Source organism: Zonotrichia leucophrys, chromosome 6, assembly GCF_028769735.1.
Source record: "Zonotrichia leucophrys gambelii isolate GWCS_2022_RI chromosome 6, RI_Zleu_2.0, whole genome shotgun sequence".
Taxonomy (NCBI): Eukaryota; Metazoa; Chordata; class Aves; order Passeriformes; family Passerellidae; genus Zonotrichia; species Zonotrichia leucophrys.
Window position 1 is genome coordinate 28011917 of NC_088176.1, and position 19694 is coordinate 28031610.

General features: G+C 44.1%; 1 long non-coding RNA gene across 2 annotated transcripts in view; it reads right to left on the bottom strand.

The window, feature by feature from the left end:
• Nucleotides 1-487: 487 nt before the first annotated feature.
• The window catches only part of LOC135449614 (uncharacterized), a 55973-nt gene continuing 36766 nt past the window's right edge, over nucleotides 488-19694 (bottom strand). The window contains exons 1-4 of one of the 2 annotated variants that reach the window (XR_010440784.1): nucleotides 17160-17213; nucleotides 16790-16906; nucleotides 1401-1539; nucleotides 488-765 (exon numbers count right to left, since the gene is read on the bottom strand). This is a non-coding gene — a long non-coding RNA (uncharacterized LOC135449614). Of the gene's footprint in view, nucleotides 766-1400; nucleotides 1540-16789; nucleotides 16907-17159; nucleotides 17214-19694 lie in introns of those variants that run through there. The other variant, XR_010440783.1, reaches the window with a different exon arrangement.

Sequence of the window (19694 nt, forward strand, 5' to 3'; positions counted from 1 at the left end):
TCTAGCTTTTTAAGCTCATCAAAATTCACCCTAAATGAATGACCTCTATCATTTCCCAAGGGAAAGGCTTAGGAAAATTCAGCTTGACAGGTGAGACCTTTTCCAACCAGCTCTGGACTGCTACATCTAGGCAAGAAACTCAAACTTAATTTCCAGGTCCAGATATTTGGTTCTGGAGCAAAAAGAACAAAAGGCTTGTTTCTGGATTTCTCCACTGGCAATCAGCGATCTGCCAGTAAAATACAAATATATTTGTATTTTATTGCAACAACCCCTAGGTATTTTGTCAGGATCAGACTGATGAACAACTAGAATTCTGTAGCGACAGATTCCATACCAAGTTCTCCAGAAGGAAATGCATTTTTATAGGGAGGAATGTTAGATAAGTGCTGTCCAGCTGGCCTGAGTCTCTCCTGGGTCCCACAAGCCCAATGGCAGCAGGAACACCAATCTCCCATTAGTATTAATTATGAAAAGAACAAATTGCTTTCTAACAGCTTGATACACTATTTTTATTTCTATTCTTTCTAATTTGGAGTTAGCAAAGGAATGGATGGCAGCTGCCAGCTCCAACACAACCTCAGGACAGGATTTGGTGAGGTCTGTTGGCATCTCACACAACTGCAGCAAGCAGCCAGAGCTCAGGAAGTGTTTGTACAAAGATCTAAGGACAGGGTGTGACTCTTGGGGCTGCCCTGTGCAGGCCAGGAGTTGGACTTGATGGTCCCTGTGGTTCCCTTCCAGCTCAGGGTATTCTGTGCTTCTCTGAAATGAACAGCAGGCTTTGAATACTGTGTTTCACTTTTTCATTTCTTGGCTTCTCTGAGATTTTAAAATTCAAAAGCTGTGCTTAACTATTACTTATAATATAATCCAGTTCTATTTACTGTACTGTAAGGAAATACATTCATGGTCACAGAATAATTATCATATGACTTAAAATAAAGCTTGACCTATACTTAGTTAATCATATAATGGAAATCTCATGGTACTTGTACATCATGTATTTATACTTCTCAATCATCTACATAAAATCAATATTCTATGTGGGGCTGAACTATTTTACATATTAACTATTTGATACCATAACTGGGAAAAATTCAGACAGGATATTACCACACTGTACCCTCTAAAACAAACAGAAAAACAACCCTAAAGAAAAAACTAACCAAAAAAACCAAGACTTGAGTTTCTCTGATGGGTTGACCAAGGCTGGAGATGAGGCGCCCACCAAAGCCCTTATTTGAAAAATATTAATGAGTTATTTCACCATAACTGTTATTGCTACTGTTACACATATTATTCTCCCTTGTTTATCAATGATAACTCATTTATGCTTATAATATTTCTGCTTCACCTTGACAGATACATAGATACTAACTTAATATTTTTTGCGTTACCTTATTAATGTGGAGCTTGTAATCACTAAACACTTTTCAGTCAATGGTGTGCTTGTCAGCAGAGCCAGGTAGCATGGAGTAAATCCAATTCAGCCAGTCCCTCTGGAGAAAAAGCTTCAGGTGGCTCCTGGCAAATACTCTGGCACCAGTGATGAGACAGGACAAATTCAGCATGGTCTGCAGGTACAGATTTGCACAATATACTGCCTCAAGCTGCCCAAGGAGAACTGGAATAGCTCTCAGGGTCTTCCTGGTGTTAGAATGGCAGTAACAGGAGTTGCTCTCATGTTTTATCTAAAGCAGCAGCTTTAGATTAAACTACAGTTTTCAAAGGAGCCTATGAAAACAAAGCATAGTGGAACACACCTATGGACACTTGCTGAAATCCCTTGCAAAAGCAAAGTTTTAGATAACAAATCTAAAGATCAGGAAAACCCGCCTGCAAAAGCAAGAAATCCTATGCCAGCTCTTCCCCCACTAATTTCCAGGCAGTTTGATATATAACCTCACTATTAGAATGCTGTGGAGCTGCAAGTGTTAGCAGTTACTTCCAGTAGGATCATGGACAAACATTTTGCAAACAAACCCAAGGGCACACTTAGACTGCAAAAGCTTTTACCTCCCATCAGCTTCAGGAATACTCCTGATGCTTCCCACAATGCCAATTCCAGTAAGACTCTTTGTTTTCACACTTTTCAATTACCATAACAGCATATTAAAGTGCAGAACAAAAACTTTTCTTTCTAGGCCATGGTAATGAATGTTTGTGGAAGGTCTAAACTATTATTTACAAGAGTATTTGCTTATGAATGTGAAAACAGAGTTTAAGCACACCAAGTCAAGCTCTGCAGTGCAGCCTGTGTGTTGCTCACCACTGGTACATCCTGTCCTTAGCAGGGAGCTCCTCTTGCACCATCACAAGGACAGGAGAAGCTTCTCCATGTGCTCAGGAGGCACCAGAGCCCTGTGGGTTAATGGAATGGGCCAGGGAATTGATTTGTCTGCAGTGATACAGCAGAATGATGCACCACAGGATGACACTGCAGAATGAGGGAGCTGCACCCCAAGGGATCCAAGAGGAAATTTTCTGGTACCTGAGCGCTCTATATAAGTATCTAAAATAGATTTTAATGTGCTTATGAGACTGAAATGGACCTATATAAGGGCATCCAGCAAATTCTGCATCAATAAAACGTTTGCCACACAGAAGTTTAACTTGCAAATGCTACAGAATTTTCCTTACAGTTATAACAAGGGACAACAGCTACAGGACATTGATAGAAAATTAATTAAACATCCCCCCCACCCCAGTCTGTAACAGCTCTGCTGGCTGCAGGCTGGAAGGCATTCAGCTCAAACATTGCCTGATCCAATTTCATAAACCAGCTTCTCTTTTTTTCTCTTTTGTCCATTGTATGTAGATAGCTTGAAAATTCGAGAAGCCATCTGAAATTGGATCAATGGGCTAATCTCTTGGGTTTTTGGCTCTTACCATCACCATAATTATGGCAGTAATAACAACAATCAGAACAGTAATAACAGTCATTTCTGCAAAGCATTTACCCTGTGGCATCCTAAAATCTCTGCGGTCTCAAATGGGAGCGCTCTCAAGGCTGGCTGCAGAAAGGCAAGGACACAGCCATCTTCCAGGGACCTGGCCAGCTGCATGAGGGTCATTTGTTTTTTTGTCTTAGTCATTTGTCATCAGTCTGGGAGCTCCTGAGCCAGCAGAGAAACAGGCTGCTTGTGCTAGAAGCCTGATCCCAGCCACTCCAGAATATTACACGTGTTCATCTGGCCATGGGGGCTGTCCTTTCTGAGACACCATGTCCAGCAGGAGCACAGCGGATGCTGAAGTTCCCTCCTGCCCACCCAAAGAAAGAGCCAGGAGGGCAGTTTGTGCCCAGCAGCCCTGGGAGCTGTGTGTACAGTGAGTATTTTGTTACCCTGTGAAGGCACTCAGCCTCCCAAAGGTCCCTTCCCAAGGGCACAGTGCAGCTCTGGAGGAGAGCAGAGCATTAGTGCTGCTCACCCCAGGCTACAAAGCAGATTAAAGCTCCCTCTCTTTCTCCAAAGCACCCTTTATTAGGTTAAGCCTACATGCAATATGAGGAACACATTGCAGGTTAACTCTTCCAAGTGTATGACAGCTCATGGGAGCTGCTTGAAAATACCCAAACACCAAATCCAGCCTCAGCAAAAGGGGAAAGAAAATTCAAAGAGAAAAGGAAAAAAGTTTCAGCAGTTAGCACATGAACAGACCATGCTGTCCATCTGCAATGACATTTGTAGCTAAATTGCCAGATCTAAATGGTGATGCAGTAATTATAGTTTAGGAGTTTTTCCATTCAGAATAGCCATTTTCTTCCTTTTATAACTGTCTCGAGCTGTACAATAGCCTGAAGTAGATCATGTAAGTTCTAGCCCAGAAATGCTAAATGAACAGCACAGCCATTTTTAATTAGGTGAGTAAAAAAAGTTTAATTTTGAAGTATCCTTGCCACATGCTCCTGTTGGTATGTCTATCCACCCAACCCAGCTCAGAGGCCTGCTGATGGCAGTACCTGGGCATGGACATTAATGCTCCCCACTGCACCCAAGCCCTTTTCTGCTGTACACAGGCAGTCTTTATTGACCATGCTGATCACAAACAGCAGCAATCAGTGCAGGACATTTTTACGGACTGCCCCACCAACATGGGGAACTGGTGCAATGTGCAGGTTTTGGAGATTTCTGGGTGAGTCACTTCTTTCTATTCCAGTCACAAGCACCTCAAGGACAGAGATGTTTTCCTCAGCTGACAGATAAGCTGCATCAATACCTGATGCTGTGATGGAGTTTATGTACAGAGGGATGCTAGGATCTACAGCATCCTAGCATATGATGGATGGATGGACATAAATATCAATCCTTGGCACTCAGAGACATTAGAGCACTAAAAAGAGCTCTTATAATCTGCATATCTGAGACAGAGACTGCACCTGCAGCAGTGGGGACACAACCTGGGCTGCGCTTGCTGGACATATCAGTGAGGGGACACAACCTGGGCTACACCTGCTGGACACTTCACAGCCATGAGGGTGCTTTTGCACAGGGAGAACAACAGCTGGGGCCCATTCCCACAGCACCTCCAGGAAAATGAGACCTGCTCACTGCTCTACTTCCTCCCTGCTTGCCTTCTTTGAGCCCTTCCTTCCAGCCCTGCTGCAATCAAAGCCCTACCCAGCCCTCCTGCAGTCAATGGAAAACTCCCATTGAAGCAGTAACTTTGAAGGGTTTTCTCCTCCTAGTCCATTTATATTTTAATTAATGTTATGAATTTTCTACTGCATTAATTTAATCATTTAAGTCCTTTTACAAAGTTCAGTAATTAACTTCAGTTCTCAGTAAGGGCTTTCATTAAAGTATTTCTATTGTTGAAACCTTATTTCTACAAAAGAATGGGGGGTTCTCTGGAAAGATATTTAAATGGTTCCTCAATTTTAGATAAAGTTACAGTGTGATTGCAATTACTCACTCTATACTATTCAATTGAAGTTTTATGATGTTTCCAGGCCCATATCTAAAAATAAAATGAAGACAGACTCCTTTCACAAGTTCATACAAGAACTGTTTTGTTGCTGGCTCCTTAGTAGCCAGTTGTTTTGATTTGAATACACATTGCACACTATATTGGAGACATCTATAACAAAATAATTTAACAAACTGGTATGCTCTACCTAATAATTTCACATTTTAGAATAAATAAAGTAAGAATGAGTGCCAACATTTTTTTTATATTGCCTCAGCAGCATGGGATTTAATTATCCTGTTGAGTTTTATAGATAATTGAAATCTTTTTCCCCTTTTTATGTGCCTGTGAGGCACTGACCAGCACTACAGCATTTTATGCCCATGTATCAAAGGCTGTGAAAAGCCAGCATGTGAGATCCCAATTCTCCAGGCTCCACACAGGGAAAGGAGCAGGGAAAAGAAGCTGCCCTGTAAAACCTTTGTGCTTTGAAGTTGTTTTAACAAACCTGGTCCTAATCCAGACTCTGCACAGCCACTACAAACTGGAACAAGCTTGGGGCCTCTCAGCATCCTCTGCCCTGATGTGCTCTGAGGGGGTGAAGAGCAGCAGCAGCTCAATGTGCTGATTTCCACCCTGCCTGCCCAGGGCCAGGCTCAGGGAGCCTCACTCAGCGCCTTAATTGCCGCTCCAGGCTCTCTCTGTTCTCCCCAAATCCTCTGCTACCTCCCGTGAGATCAATGAGAGGGAGCCATCACGGAAAGGAAGGGAGAGGGAGAGAGAGAAAGAGAGGGAAAAGAGAAAGAGAGGAAAAAGAGAAAGAGAGGAAAAAGAGAAAGAGAGGAAAAAGAGAAAGAGAGGAAAAAGAGAAAGAGAGGAAAAAGAGAAAGAGAGGAAAAAGAGAAAGAGAGGAAAAAGAGAAAGAGAGGAAAAAGAAAAGAGAGGAAAAAGAGAAAGAGAGGAAAAAGAGAAAGAGAGGAAAAAGAGAAAGAGAGGAAAAAGAGAAAGAGAGGAAAAAGAGAAAGAGAGGAAAAAGAGAAAGAGAGGAAAAAGAGAAAGAGAGGAAAAAGAGAAAGAGAGGAAAAAGAGAGAGAAAAGAAGAGAGAAAACTCTACCCCCTAAGGTATGGAGCAGAAGAAAAGGGGCCCATTCCTAAGGACCATGGGAAACTGGGATAAACCTTAGTGCTTACTATTTAACTTCCTGTGTTGTTTTTCAGAAGCAATTATTTTTTTTCCTAGAGAAAGAGTGGAACAGGTATTTATTCTGTAAGAACAAAACATAAATTTTTTTTGTGTTTTGAGAAGAAATAAAAGGGCAGCAGTAAACAGCAGAGCTTCAAATTGAATAAGCTACTTCAAGCAGCTGTGCTGCTGTCTGAAGCCAGCAATGTGCTCATTCCAGCAGCTGCATGGCATAAACAGGAGCTGCTCCCTCTTCTCCCCCACCTAAATCCAGACCAGCTATGGGCTTAACCCTGTAAAAATGCTGTGCTGCCCCTTCAGGGGAGAGGATTGTTTCCTCCATCAAATGCCTCTAGCCACATAAACAAGATCCTAAATCACCAGAACTTGCATAGCTTCCTCTTCTGCACATGCCAGCTTATCCCAGAGTGGGATCCCTCAGCTCTGGAGCACAGGACAATGAGGAACCAAAGGATGGCTGCCAGACAGAGAGGGGCTGTCCCCACAGAAGCCTCACATCAACAGAGCCAGACTCAGAGTCTGATGGAAAAAACCATGGCTTGATACTGCAGAAGCGACTAAAACTCCAGCATAAGTTATTTTAGACTCTTAAGCATTACACCAACAAAATAAAATGCAGAATGTTACTTCTAACACTCACCTATTAAAAGAAATAAGTAAAATATTCCAGCTGCAAAACAAAAAGTGTCCAGAACAGTTTGCATTCCTTTATGCTAAATAAAATCTTTTTAGACATAAGAAAAACGTTTTCTAAATATAATTTACACAGTCATCTCCCATGTCTCACATAAATTGCTTTCCAGTTTTCGTTAAATGAGATACTTTACTGGATAGCCAAATCCTCAATGGTTTCTGAGATTTTCCTAGGGAGGTGTACAGAAAAGAAATCAAATGTGGAAGTGGCTGTTGTGGAGTCATTGCAATTTCTGCCTAATGAAGGGAGCTGTTTACCAGCATGCACAGGGATGGGGCTTTATGGCCTGGATGAACAGGGTGTGAAGTTCCACTTTAAGGGGACAGAACCTGCAGTGCACCTGATACTACATCCTCAACACAGGAATAAGCTTACTCTAATAATACAAAAAATGTAAGATGTGGAATTTTACATGAGAAAAATGAAAATACAGTTGGTTGGAGGAGCTTTCTTTCTCCTACCTGCTGAATTAATGACATTTCAGAATATTGAACAATGCCTTACAATCAAAAGGTGATGCATAAACTGTGAAAGCTTCTTTTAAGAGCAAAATCCCAAGGGAGTGTTCATACATTCTCTCCTCTGTGCTGCAATCTATAGCTTTAAAATCTGACAGTGTTTTTCAAACTGGAAAATCATGGCAAAAATAGAGGTTAGAAGTATTTCCAGATGCAGCCTTGTAATTAGCATCAACAGCTACTCAGAGCATTTTGGTAATTATGTCACCCAAATGCATGCAAATAATATGAAAAATGGTGGGGGGGACACATGCTTAGTTGCCTTTACAGCACAGGGTGATTATCCAATTAGACTAAGAGATGCCTCTGGGCTAATCCCTTCTTGGATGCTCAAGACAGCCAGGCATTTTTAGAAACATTACTGATGGTCTGGAACTGTAATTTACTTGTGAGGCTGCCTGGATTTTCAGGCCAGGGATGGGGAGGAGTCCCCATCAAGCCAGGATGTGAAAGCAGCCATTACAGAAAAAGCTCTCCCAGTACAGAGAGCTGGTGAAACAGGAGCTTCAGGGGATTTTTAACAGAAGAGCAAGCTTTTTACCTTGATGCCACTGGTTCAAATCTGTCCAGATGGGAATTGAGAGTAACCAGAGGCCCTGCTAGCTGGCTAAATGGGTTTGTGTTCTCAGACCAGTGTTAATGGATGAAGCCTCTCCTCCAGGCACCACTGCAGGCACAGGCACCTGCTCAGAGCAGGAGTTCCTCCTGGGTGCACTGCAGTTGGGAGGCGTTAGTTACTCTAATTACCAGGGCAAAGCCCTTGGAGAGACTGAAAAATGTTTTGCAGAGCCTGGCATAGATGCTCTGTAAACCTCAGCACAGTGAGCAGCTCCTTGTGCTTCTCCTCACACGAGCTCAGAATGTGAAATCACAGCTGAGGCAAACTCTCCAATTGCTGTCTGGGCCAGCACTCTGATTCTGATGGGAGCAGGACAAGGCTGCCTCATGTTTCAGCTCCTCCTCAGCCAGCAGACTAGCTGTAAAGCCTAGCCCAAAGTGAAAAAACAAGCCTGGGGCAGCCGGATCAGTTACAGGGCTCTGTGTGATTATGTGGCGCTGTACAACACGATTCCTTCTCCTCCTGAGCTCCTGGCACATGAAAGCTCCCAGTGTTGGGAGTTGAACTTTGCTGACCCACCAGGCCCACAGCAGGGCCCTGGGAGGGGTTTACAATGAACCTTTATTTTGTGTGTGGCTGTGTTCCACACAAAACATGAAGGAAGGGTGCAGCTGGCAGGATTTATGCACACACGTCCTGAGTGCACACACACACAAGCAATTTCTGTCACAGCACAAGGAGCTGTGGTCACCAGCCTTATTAATCCTGAATAAATAATGATGATAATCACTCACTGAAAGCTTAGTTTATAGTTCAATTCACCTACAGCTGTTCCCAAGAATCAAAGGTAGAAAAATAAAAATACTGTTGAAGTATTGAATGATAGCTGCAGTTAAATGACAGCTAAAGTTCCTTTTTCAGGGCAGCTACACAGAACTGAACACACAGAGCTTTTACTGATTTTAGAGAGAATTGTGTGGCTTAAATGCTATAAGGCTTTGAAAAAAATCTAGGAATTAGAAAAATCCATCTGACTTGCTCAGCACGCTGAGCATCCAAGAGCAGAAGTGAACACTTAGTGCAAATAACTGAGGGAAAACAGGATTGAAAATTGTTGAAATTCCTAAATTTAAGTTAAAGTTTTGAGTTGTATAGAGATCTACAAACCTCTGAGAGAGGCAAATAAAACTAGGAAATTGAACAATTAATCTAGCAATACAAGGAGGTAATAGCAGTAAGGATTATGTCACAGCTTAATATATAATACAGCAGCACTATTAGGTGATACCTAAACCCACTGAATGACTCAAATCCCCCTCTGGAAGCAGGTTTGTGCACCAGCTGAGCATCTGATCTCAGTCACAATGTGGCATTGTGGTGCAATCTACAGCTTTAAAATCTGATCGTGTTTCTCAAACTGGAAAATCATGGCAAAAATAGAGGTTAGAAGTATTACCAGATGCTTGTTTTCTAAATCAAGCACCCCACTTTTACTTTTCCCGTTGCCAATCACCTTTCCAACACAGCAGGGCTGTTCTTTCCCTGCAGTGGAGATAATCTGCCCAGCTCACACCTCAATGGAGTCTCTCCAGGGAGATTATGCTGCAAACAAACCAAGGCACTTATGGCAATCTAGGCTTATACATTAAACTCCTCTAGTTTTTGTTTAGGTGCTCATTTTAGGAATAGTAGTGGGGCTCATTCTGTGCACTAATCTTGGGTTTTCTATCAGCTAGAAGGAAATAAAACACACAGAGAGAAAACCTGAAGCCTGTTTGCCAGAGGCTCACATCTAGTACAGAACAGGACAGGAGTGGCAGGGGCAAGCACAGGAGTGCAAACTCAATAAAACAGCACTGGTCATTGTGACAGGCAGCAATCCCAGCACTGTCTGATTCTTAAACCTCTCAGTTTGTAGCTGAGACACAGGACAGCTGGGAAAATACTCAGATGGAAATTCACATCGATTTTTTTCAGTAGAATTTTTTTCTAATATTAGTTATGGAAAGCCCAGGGGAATTAAACCAATTTGTTGCACTGAAATCAAACATAACAAGAACTTTGCCATAGCCAAAGGGCTGGTGAAAGCCAGTCAGAAGCAAGGTTTGGCATCTCACTGCACAGGGGCACTAGACTGTAAAAACAGCCAAAGGAGAGATCAATACCATCCCATATGCTAGAACAGAGCAGGGGGAAAGGCAGAAACTCAAACCAGACTGAAATCAAGACCAAGTCCTTTCCTCAGCCTGCCATGTGTGTGCAGGAAGGTTTGCAAAAGATGGAGAGGAGCATGGTGCACTCACAGAGATGGGGAAAGCAAGGACTGGATCCTTCACAGCTTTCCCTCCAGGGCAGCTTGTGAAATAAAGGCCCTTCTTGTACATAAGGGCATCTACACACAGCAGACAGCACCCTGAGTCACACCAGGATGGGGTGTTGCCCACAGAAATCAGAAAGGAAAACTCAAAGCTGTTCTAAGGTGGACACTGAGATGGAGCCAGCAGGACTGGCCAAGGGAAGGGATCTCAGAAGAGAACTGAAGTCTGCATCTACCACATCAGGCAGTGGTTTTGGGGTTTTTCAGGCAAGATTTCCAGCAGCCAAGTTGCAGAGGAGGAAGAAAATGGGATCAAAACTCCTGTAATCCTGCCAGCAGCCTCTCAGACCATTCCAGAAGCCTTCCAGCAGACTTTGCTGAAGGGCTGACAAAGGGCTGGACAGTGACAGGGTCACAGAGGGCAAAGGACAGACTGGGGGAGGAAGAGCACAGGGAGGGATGTTGAGGGCAGCTGACTGCCCAGAAGGATGAAGAGGCTGTGCTTGATATGAGCTCTGTGGTGTTCAAGAGGCTTTGGTGGCAAGGGGACAATCACCAGAAAAAGCCCCAGGAGCAGGCTGGGAGGAGAGGGACTCCAGACAGCAGGGACAGACAGACAGCAGCCACATCACAGCACTGAGCAGGAGAGCAGGCAGAAATTGGAGAAGCAGAAAGAGATCATGGGAAGGTCTCTGAACATTCTTTCCCATTTTATGTTGCCAGCCAGCAGACACATGCTTCCCATCATCCAGCTCCCATCCTAACACCTCTTTCACACCCTCTCACTTTCTGACACAAAATCCTTAAAGGTTGTGGCTTTCCATGGGGTTTTTTTGCAACTTAGGGGGTAAAAGGTGCAGAGTGCTGAGGCTCAGCAAAGGACTGTGGCTGTTCCACCCCTGTGATGCATTTCTGAGGGTGCCACCACACAGCCATGGCTTACCATGCTCCCTGTGCTGCTGGCATAATTAGACAATTAACATCCAATTCCAACAGGTAGTGTCACAAGTCAGGGGAAAAGTGGGATTTGAACCTCACCTGGGATTTTTTTTAAACCTCAGTTCTCCATTTCACTCCCATTTGATTTCAACCTTAAACTGCATTTCCTGATAAACACTTGGTTATCACATTTACTATTCATATTATTATACGTACAAAACAGGAAGACAAAAGGATAAGCCCATTTATATATGAAATATACCTAAAAAATACCATTCTAATGCTAGATGAAAATTTCCCAGATGCACTATAAACTTGTATTAGAATTCAAGCAGAAAAATGCCACCATTATTTCTTTCCGGCCTGTTTTTCTAACAATGTATCCTGAAAGCCCTATCTTTTCCTGGCAAATGTTATATTTCACTCTTCCACACGTAGTTACCCCCAGATAGGAATACAAGTTTTAGACTGGAGAAGTTAACAAAATGGCAATAACACATTAAAAAAAATTAATGCATGTCACAACTTTGCAGTGAAATAATACAGCATTAACCTTTGTTTGGCAGAGGTGGCAGGGGGAACTCATACCCATGGATGTGGTGTTTGTGAGGTCCTCAGGACGAGGGGAGAGATGAGAATCTGACTCCAAGTTCTCAGAAGGCTGATTTATTATTTTATGATATTATATTAAAGAACTTAATAGATATTACATTAAAGAATGCTATACTAAAACTACACTAAAGAGAGAGGATACATCAGAAAGCTTAACAAGAATGAGAATGAAAGCTCATGACTGACTCCTCAGAGTCTGACACAGCTGATGGTGATTGTTTATCCAAACATGTGAATTGCTTTTAATTAATGACCAATCTCCAGACCACATTACAGAGCAGCAAAACATGGAGAAGCTGAAGCTTCCCAGGAGAAGAAATTCTGGCAAAGGGATTTTTCAGAAAGCATCATGGAGATGCCACAGAATGAGGTAAAGCAGGGAGAATTGTCTGCATCCCTGTGTCCCCATGGGCAGGGAAAGGCAGAGCCTGATCCTGCTCCAAGCTTGTGCACAAAGCCTGCCTGGAAAGAGGCAGAGTAGGGGGGTCCAACGCCCCTCCCAGGGCAGGACAGGCAACATCTGGCAATGAGAGATGGATTACACCAGCTCTGACCTATGAGGGAGTGAAGGGGCAAGAGGATAAAAATAGCAAGTGAAAATTCCATGGTAATCTTACAGGATAAACACTTCAGATTGAGGCTTTCAAGCACTAGCTTGAAATATGCATTCTTTAAAGTCAATTAGTTTTTTCTTTCCTCCTAATGAAATCACTTCCTGACTGCTTTTAAGGCTTCATTTTTACAAAAAGATTTCTTATTATCACTTATTAATTTCTACAAAAGATGTCATCAAGGATATGAAACAACATGCACTGGTAATGGAATGCTGAATAAAGCCAGCATCTACATGACTAGAAATTTTTAAATTCAAATGTTTTAATCATAAACCAAAGCAAATTTGCATAGAAAGACAATTTGAGGATATCAGCATTTCTAATTGGGTTTTGTCTGTTAGAAGCCTCTCCATTATCAGAAGCTCAACTTTTATTCTAAACTGTGAGCCCAGCCTGTCAGCACGGGGAAACTTTTTCCTTTATTAACCTTTCATTTGGTACCCTCTGCTGGCCAAAGCAAGCACAGACAGGGAAGCCAAAACCCCAACCCCAGCCAGGAAAAAGATGCTGGAAAGCCATCGGTGACCTTGAGCAGGGATGACCTCATCTGTCACAGGGGAGAAAGCTCACAGCACTCTGATCCCGAAGGAGAAAAATCGATACAAGGCAGTGCAATGCATCTCCCACAGCCTGAGCAGATCCTCACCATGCAGGACGTGACACAGGAGCTCTCAGATGTACCATCAGCTCTGTTCGCTTGCCCAGCATTAGCTTTTGTTAAAAATAAAATTGCTGCTTAGTCACCTGGAAAGAATGGTGAAAGCCTGAGGCGTTTGCTCCTTCCTCCTCCTTCCCAAGGAGAAACCTCTGTGAATCACAGCATAACCTCATCTTCCCTTCTTCCCCCTCTCCACAGCAAAACTTTTAAAGTGAGAAAATGCTCAGTAGCTTTGGCATATGAAGGTTTCTTGCCATGAGCTGCACTCCTAGGGCAGAAGATGATGAGCAGGCAGGAAGCAGCTCCCACCCTGCAGGGTTTGGATGGGGTGACAGGGACAGGCCGACCCAAGGGCTGGCCATCATTCAGTGTACCACAAACATATGATCCAGGTGAAGTCCAAGCTGTTGCCCTCTGTCCTAGACCCTTCGAACAGCCAGGACAGCTGGCTTGGCTCATGAGAGAGTCACAGGCAAGCAGAGCAAAACATTGACCAGGCTCAGCCCCTGACCCAGGGCTCCAGGGCAGCCTCCCTGCTGGCCCTGGCAGGGAAAGATGCACAAGCGTCTGCTGGCCCTTGGAATATCCATCCCTGGCACGGGTGGGAGAAGGTAACAGCAGGACCCCTCCCCTTGCATGCCCTCTCCCATCTCAGGAGAAGCTCTGCAGGCTCACAGAAAGCAGCCAAGCTGTTGGACAGTCATGTCAAATACGGACAAGCACAAGTCTAAAGTGCATGTGTGCATTCCCAATCTTGCCCCAGGCCAGGGTGTGACACACAACCCAAACACTCTGGAGACACTGTGCAATGACCTCAAAAAGCTCTGTCTGCTCTATGATATGATATATAAGTTATTTTCATTTTCTAATGCACCTGCCAGGTTACTGAGGACCAAATGTGGCACCAGAGCTCTCCTGTGCTATGGCACACATCCAGCCCCCTTTTCTGTCCTGCCTGTGTTAGTGACCTGTCTTTTGAGCATAGCATCATCCAAGCCTTTTCCTAAGCCTTTCATTAATCAGTTAACAACTCCTCAGTGCTCATGTTTTAAATTAATGAATTCTTTCCTCTGGCATTAACAGCATTTATTGATTCTGTGTTTAATTTGCCATTGGAAAGCACAGAGATCTGAAATCTCCTTGGAGTTCCTTTCATGTCCATCTCCCTTAACCTCAAAAAAAACTCAGTTCCTTGCATACTGTGCAATTCAACAGGGGTCTTAAGATCTTGAGCTATGTCATAGTTAATTCAGCTTTGTGATGAAATTTAACTAAAAAGCTTTTCATCATTTATCTTTTAACCTGTAGGTAAACCAGGACACTGCTTTAATTCATAATAGCTCAGTACTTTGATAAGCTCTTAGAAGTGGTTTTGGCAACAGAGTTTTTTTTTTGAGATCACAAGCAAAATATGCCTTTGTCCACTGCTTCAATGGTGTACTTGCAGTTCAGCAAATTAGAGGGTCATAATTTCCTTTGAAGTAGCCATTATTCAGCCAAGGTTGTAGAATCACTGAATAAGCTGAGCTGGAAAGGACCTTCAAGGATCACCAAGTCCAGCTCCTGGCCCTGCACAGGACAATGCCAAGGGTCACACCAGGTGTCTGAGTGTTGTCCAAACACTTCTTGAGCTGTCAGCCTTGGAGCTGTGACCCCTGCCCTGGGGAGCCTGTTCAGTGCCCAACCACCCTTTGGGTAAAGAACCTTTTCTTGATATCCAGCCCAAACCTGCCCTGGCACATCTCCAGGCCCCTCCCTTGGCTCCTGTCAGTGTCACACAGAGCAGAGATCAGTGCCTGCCCCTCCTCTGCCCCTCAGGAGGAAGCTGTGACTGCACTGAGGTCTCCCCTCAGCCTCCTCCTCTCCAGGCTGAACTGACCAAGGAGCCTCAGCCTCTCCTCACACACAGGCTTTCTTCCTCTCAAGGCCCTTCCTCATCCTCATGGCCTCCCTTGGACACTCTCTAACAGCTTTATGCCCTTCTTATGTTGTTGTGCCCAAAACTGTGCCCAGCTCTTGAGGCGAGACCATCCCAGAGCAGAGCAGGACAATCCCTCCTTTGACCTCCTGATGGACCCCAGGATATGGTTAAAAAAAATATTCAACCACTCCTTCAGGCAAAACAAAAGGTGGTTGAAGTCAGACTTACAGCTCTGAACCTTTACATCATTCTTGCTTTGTCACATTATTAAAAATACACAGAGTATACCTGAACTGCCACTGTTACTGCTTTGATTGCCTAAGTTTATTCTTTTCCTCCCTTGTGGAAATATTGCAGTGGAGAGTCCATACCTCACAGCACAAGAGAAACCACACATGTGGCCAACAAGAGCTCAAAAGCTTCATTATTGACACCTTCCCCTGGCACAGCATGCTGAAATAATTTTTCACTAAATCTTCCAGTGAAGATCCCCTCCTGTTTTAAATAACAAACACATCATTTGGATAAATTGGGCTGGCAGAACGTTCTACTTCCTTTACCAGATGTGCTTCTCTCCTGCTCAGTGCAATGCCTTTCATTCCCAGGTGTGTTACCTGAGGCCCAGGGATGGGAGGTCACCTCCTGCAGGTGAAATCTCTGGAGATGTCCCCCCATGGCTCTCCCAGAGGAGCTCAAGTGTGACACCAAGAGCTGCTGTGCTGAGTGCTCAGCAGGCAGCAGCACCTCCTGGAGCTCCAAGTTTGGCGAAGCTCAGCAGCAGGGACCTTTCAGCAACTCATTCACTCCCTAAAGGCTCTTCCACAGCCACCCAGGGAGGTGCTGGGGACTGGATTCTGGTTACAGCTATTCCAATTTAAAAAAATCAACCCCAAAGTCTCATGTTTAGCACCAATTTCCTCCCATTTGGCCCAGTCAAGTCAAATTCATGAACTCTAAGACCAACTATTCCCTAGCAGCAGAGGAGCCAATATATTCTTGGCCAAATTTCCATGCTGTTATTCTATTCTAGTCACACAAATTCCAACCTGAACCAGGAGTGCCTTAAACTCAAATCTCTGCTATGCATTTCTGCAGATAAAAAGTAGGAACAAATGTTTTCTATCAAATATTTGAACCTAAGCAGGTGAGGAGAAGAAGAAAAGGAGAGCGGAGGAAGGAGTGGAAAAAGAATCAAGGAAACATGAAAAAAATACCAATTGAAACATATGAATGACATAGGAATAAGGTGATTTTCCCCCTCCCATCTGTTTCTCCTCTGTCACTCACTTCCCTTCCAAACACCATTTCTGTTACTTTCTCCTTCATTCCTGGCACTGGTAGCCCTAAGGACTCCAAAACTGAAAGGCAGGACCTCAGAATTGCTGGAGTGACTGACAGAGCACAGAGATCTGGAAACCAGCCCCACTGCCTTGGGCCTGCAGAGTTCAACTTTCCACACTCAGCATGGGCCCACAAAGAGCTCAGAGTAACAGCTGAGACTGTTAAATCTAATTTATCTACTGATAAATACTGATAGGGAGGAGAGAGCTCCTTGGTACCCTCACAGCTCCTGACAGATGCCACAGTGTTCTAGAGACTTCTGCATTTAGCTCAGACCTTCAAAGACAGGCCTGCTTACCTATACTAAACCCTTTTACTCTGCTTTCTGACTTTGCAGTTATTAAGATTTGCTCAGACCATGTTTCTCCGCAACCACATGGAATTCTCTCTGTCTCTTCTATCTTTTTTTAAAAACACAGAAGCTGTATATAAAAATCATGAGAATTCCAAAGGAAGCCAGAGTTAGAAATCCTCTGGCTTTCTTTCAAAAGGAAGCTTACTTTAATTGATGTTTAGCTCAGAGGCATGTTGCAGACACTCAGGGCATTGCAGTGTTCCCACAGCTCTTCTAAGAGGCCAAGTCTGTTATTTTGCTGTTGCTTTCCACCCTCTGAGTCCTGTGACACAGATGGAAACAAGGAGGTTAGCCAGGGTGGGTGGATCAGCTGGTTGGTAGATGGCTCAGAACCCTGGTACCAGGATTTCCCATCAGCAGCAAATCCCCAAAACCTCCTGCTATCAGGGGAATTGAATTAATAACCCTTGTGGGACCCCTGGGTCAACCAAGCACATGCTTGGAGTTTCACTCCACAGGGTATATTTGTTATACATACATTTAATTACCTCACAGCCAGAAGGCAACAAAATTACCTGGTTGATGAGCTATGTAAAATACCTTGCAGCTCATGGGCTCCCAGAAACCAGCCTTGCTCACTGCCAGCAGCACAAAGACAAACCACAGGGAACAAAAGAGTTATTGAGTGGCCACGAAACAAAATGGTCATTAGACATGTGAAGGAGACCTCTAATTACTTGTAGCACTTGTGGGAAACATTACCAGTTGCATCACCGTCATAGATTTGAATTTTACAAGTCATCACTGGAAGGCTCAAGTCAATCTTGCATTTGTTTTGCAAGCCAGTTCAAAGAAAAGTTGAAATATGGAAACAAATAGTGTGTCTTTTCTATGGGAAGAAGAGAATATTTATTCCTACCAGTTTCACGCTTCCAGCAGATTATCTTTAAAAAACAAAGCTTTTAAAATGCAGATGCAATCATCAGGCTTGAGAGGTATTACAGAACACAGGACCACGCACAGGGATTAACTCCTAATATCATCCAGCTGAACAGCAGCAGCTCATCTGGGCTTAACCTGCTGGATCCATTCCATTTGTAGGACCCAAGCAAAACCTACAAATCACAGCTAACAAGCAGGCAGATTTTGTTTTAAACATTGAGAAGCTTGGAAGACTTCACTTGCATCTCCATTAAGGAACCCAATTTTTCTTGGAGAGGGCACATTTATTCATTGATGGCTGCTGTGCTCCCATCAGTGCCAGCAAGGGATTCAGGAGGGATCTCCAGGTGCAGCACATCCCTTGGGGCTCCCAGATTGGCCATGCACACACCACATTTCTCTGCAGCTCACCTGTGAGCACAGGGCTGGCAGGTGACATGCATGGCATCGGCACATGGATCTGGGGACACATGTCCCTGCCTGGCCCCAGTGACACACACAGCTTCTGCAAATTCCTTACAGCATTTTGGGACCATGAGCCCCATCTCTCACTTGTACTTTGGCTTTTTTATTAATAAATATACTGCTGGAGCTGAAACCCCCATGGAGACCTGCTCACAGCAGGGACATAGGGACAGATGTGACCCCAAAGAGGGAGGAAGAGAGCCCCACAAGAATTCATCTGTGTGGATGAGCTGCAGATCATCCACACAGATTAATTAGTGGAATACAGGAGGTAACAGGCAATGCCAATAGCTCAGGTATGAGCTTCTTCTGACTAGAAAATCTGAGAAACTCAAAAAAACCCCCAAACTGTTCTCTACTCTTTCTGCAACCAAGCTGATACAGTGAATCAAAAATAAAATTAGAACAGCAGGGCTTAGGAGAGCTTTGTATTTGGTAGAGAAACAGGATGATACCAGTGGAACATCTAAAAAAATCTCATTTCAATTCTCCTGTGACTGCTGCCTGTGCCTGCAATGTTTCAGTCCTCCACGTCCTACTGGAGTTAAGTGAGACCCAGGTTTCCAGTGGAGCTGGACCTGCCCATACTCACTTCTGTGCATTTGGGGCAGCAGGGAATTAGTGCTCAAGGCTTGGGGCAGACTCAGTGCACCATTCCATGGCTCTCAGGGGTGCAGAGCCAGCTGCTGCCAGGCTCTGAAGGAACTACAGGGCTTTCCTTTTAATCCCCTTTGCCCTTTCAACAGGCTGGGTGTAGAAAAAGAAGTGGCCAGCGCAGTGAGGGGAGGGAAGGCTGTCAGACAGAAGACACCAAGAGAGGGGATGGGGCTGTACAGTCTGACTGCCCTGGCAGCTTCCTGCTCACCTTTAGCTCAGAGTAGGGCTCAGTGCTTTAAAAAAAGGCAGAGATACTTTCAACTCCAGTTTCTAAGCTCTCCCAGCACGTTCCACTCCTGCACACAGGGGAAGGGCCAGGCAGGGCAGCCTCACTCCTTCAAGCCCATCTGTGGGAAGGCTGCTTTTTGCATAAATAAAACCTCCCTTGATTGTTTTTCTTGGCCCATCCTGAATTACCCTTTCTGCATCCTGCCTGAACTTGGTTTGGAAATCAAGGCTCCCTGAGGAGGCACCATGACACAGCTGCATGGGCCACCCAGGACAAAGCCAGGCCAAGTGATATCACTTGAAGCTAATTAATCATTTACATCACTTCTGACTTGCTGCAGAAGGCAATTGAAAGGAAGCAAAATGCTCAGTGTGATGCACAGCATGGCACAGTAAATAAAACATTCTCTGCTTCAGCAGCCTGCTCCCACCTCCATACAGGGGCTCAGGGAGTCCAGGCTCTCCACCCAGCACACTCATCCTCTCCTACCCTTCCTCACCACAGGCTTCACAGGAGCCTGTTTCAAGCATTTACCCTTAATTACAAACTACACTGGATAATTATGCAATTTTTTACTGATTAAACCAATTTGGTCGTTTGGGATGATTCAAATAGTCCACATGACATTAGATCTCATGAGGGATGAATGCACAAAGACTTTTAACATGAATATATCCATCCTTGTGGCATTTGAACTGCAGATATTCAAGTGACTGATGTGACTGACATGTTTTAGTTTCAAATATTTTTTTGGAAAGAACAATGACAAGCTTATAGAAGAAATCCTCAACCTGAATGAACAAACCTAAAAGGAAGG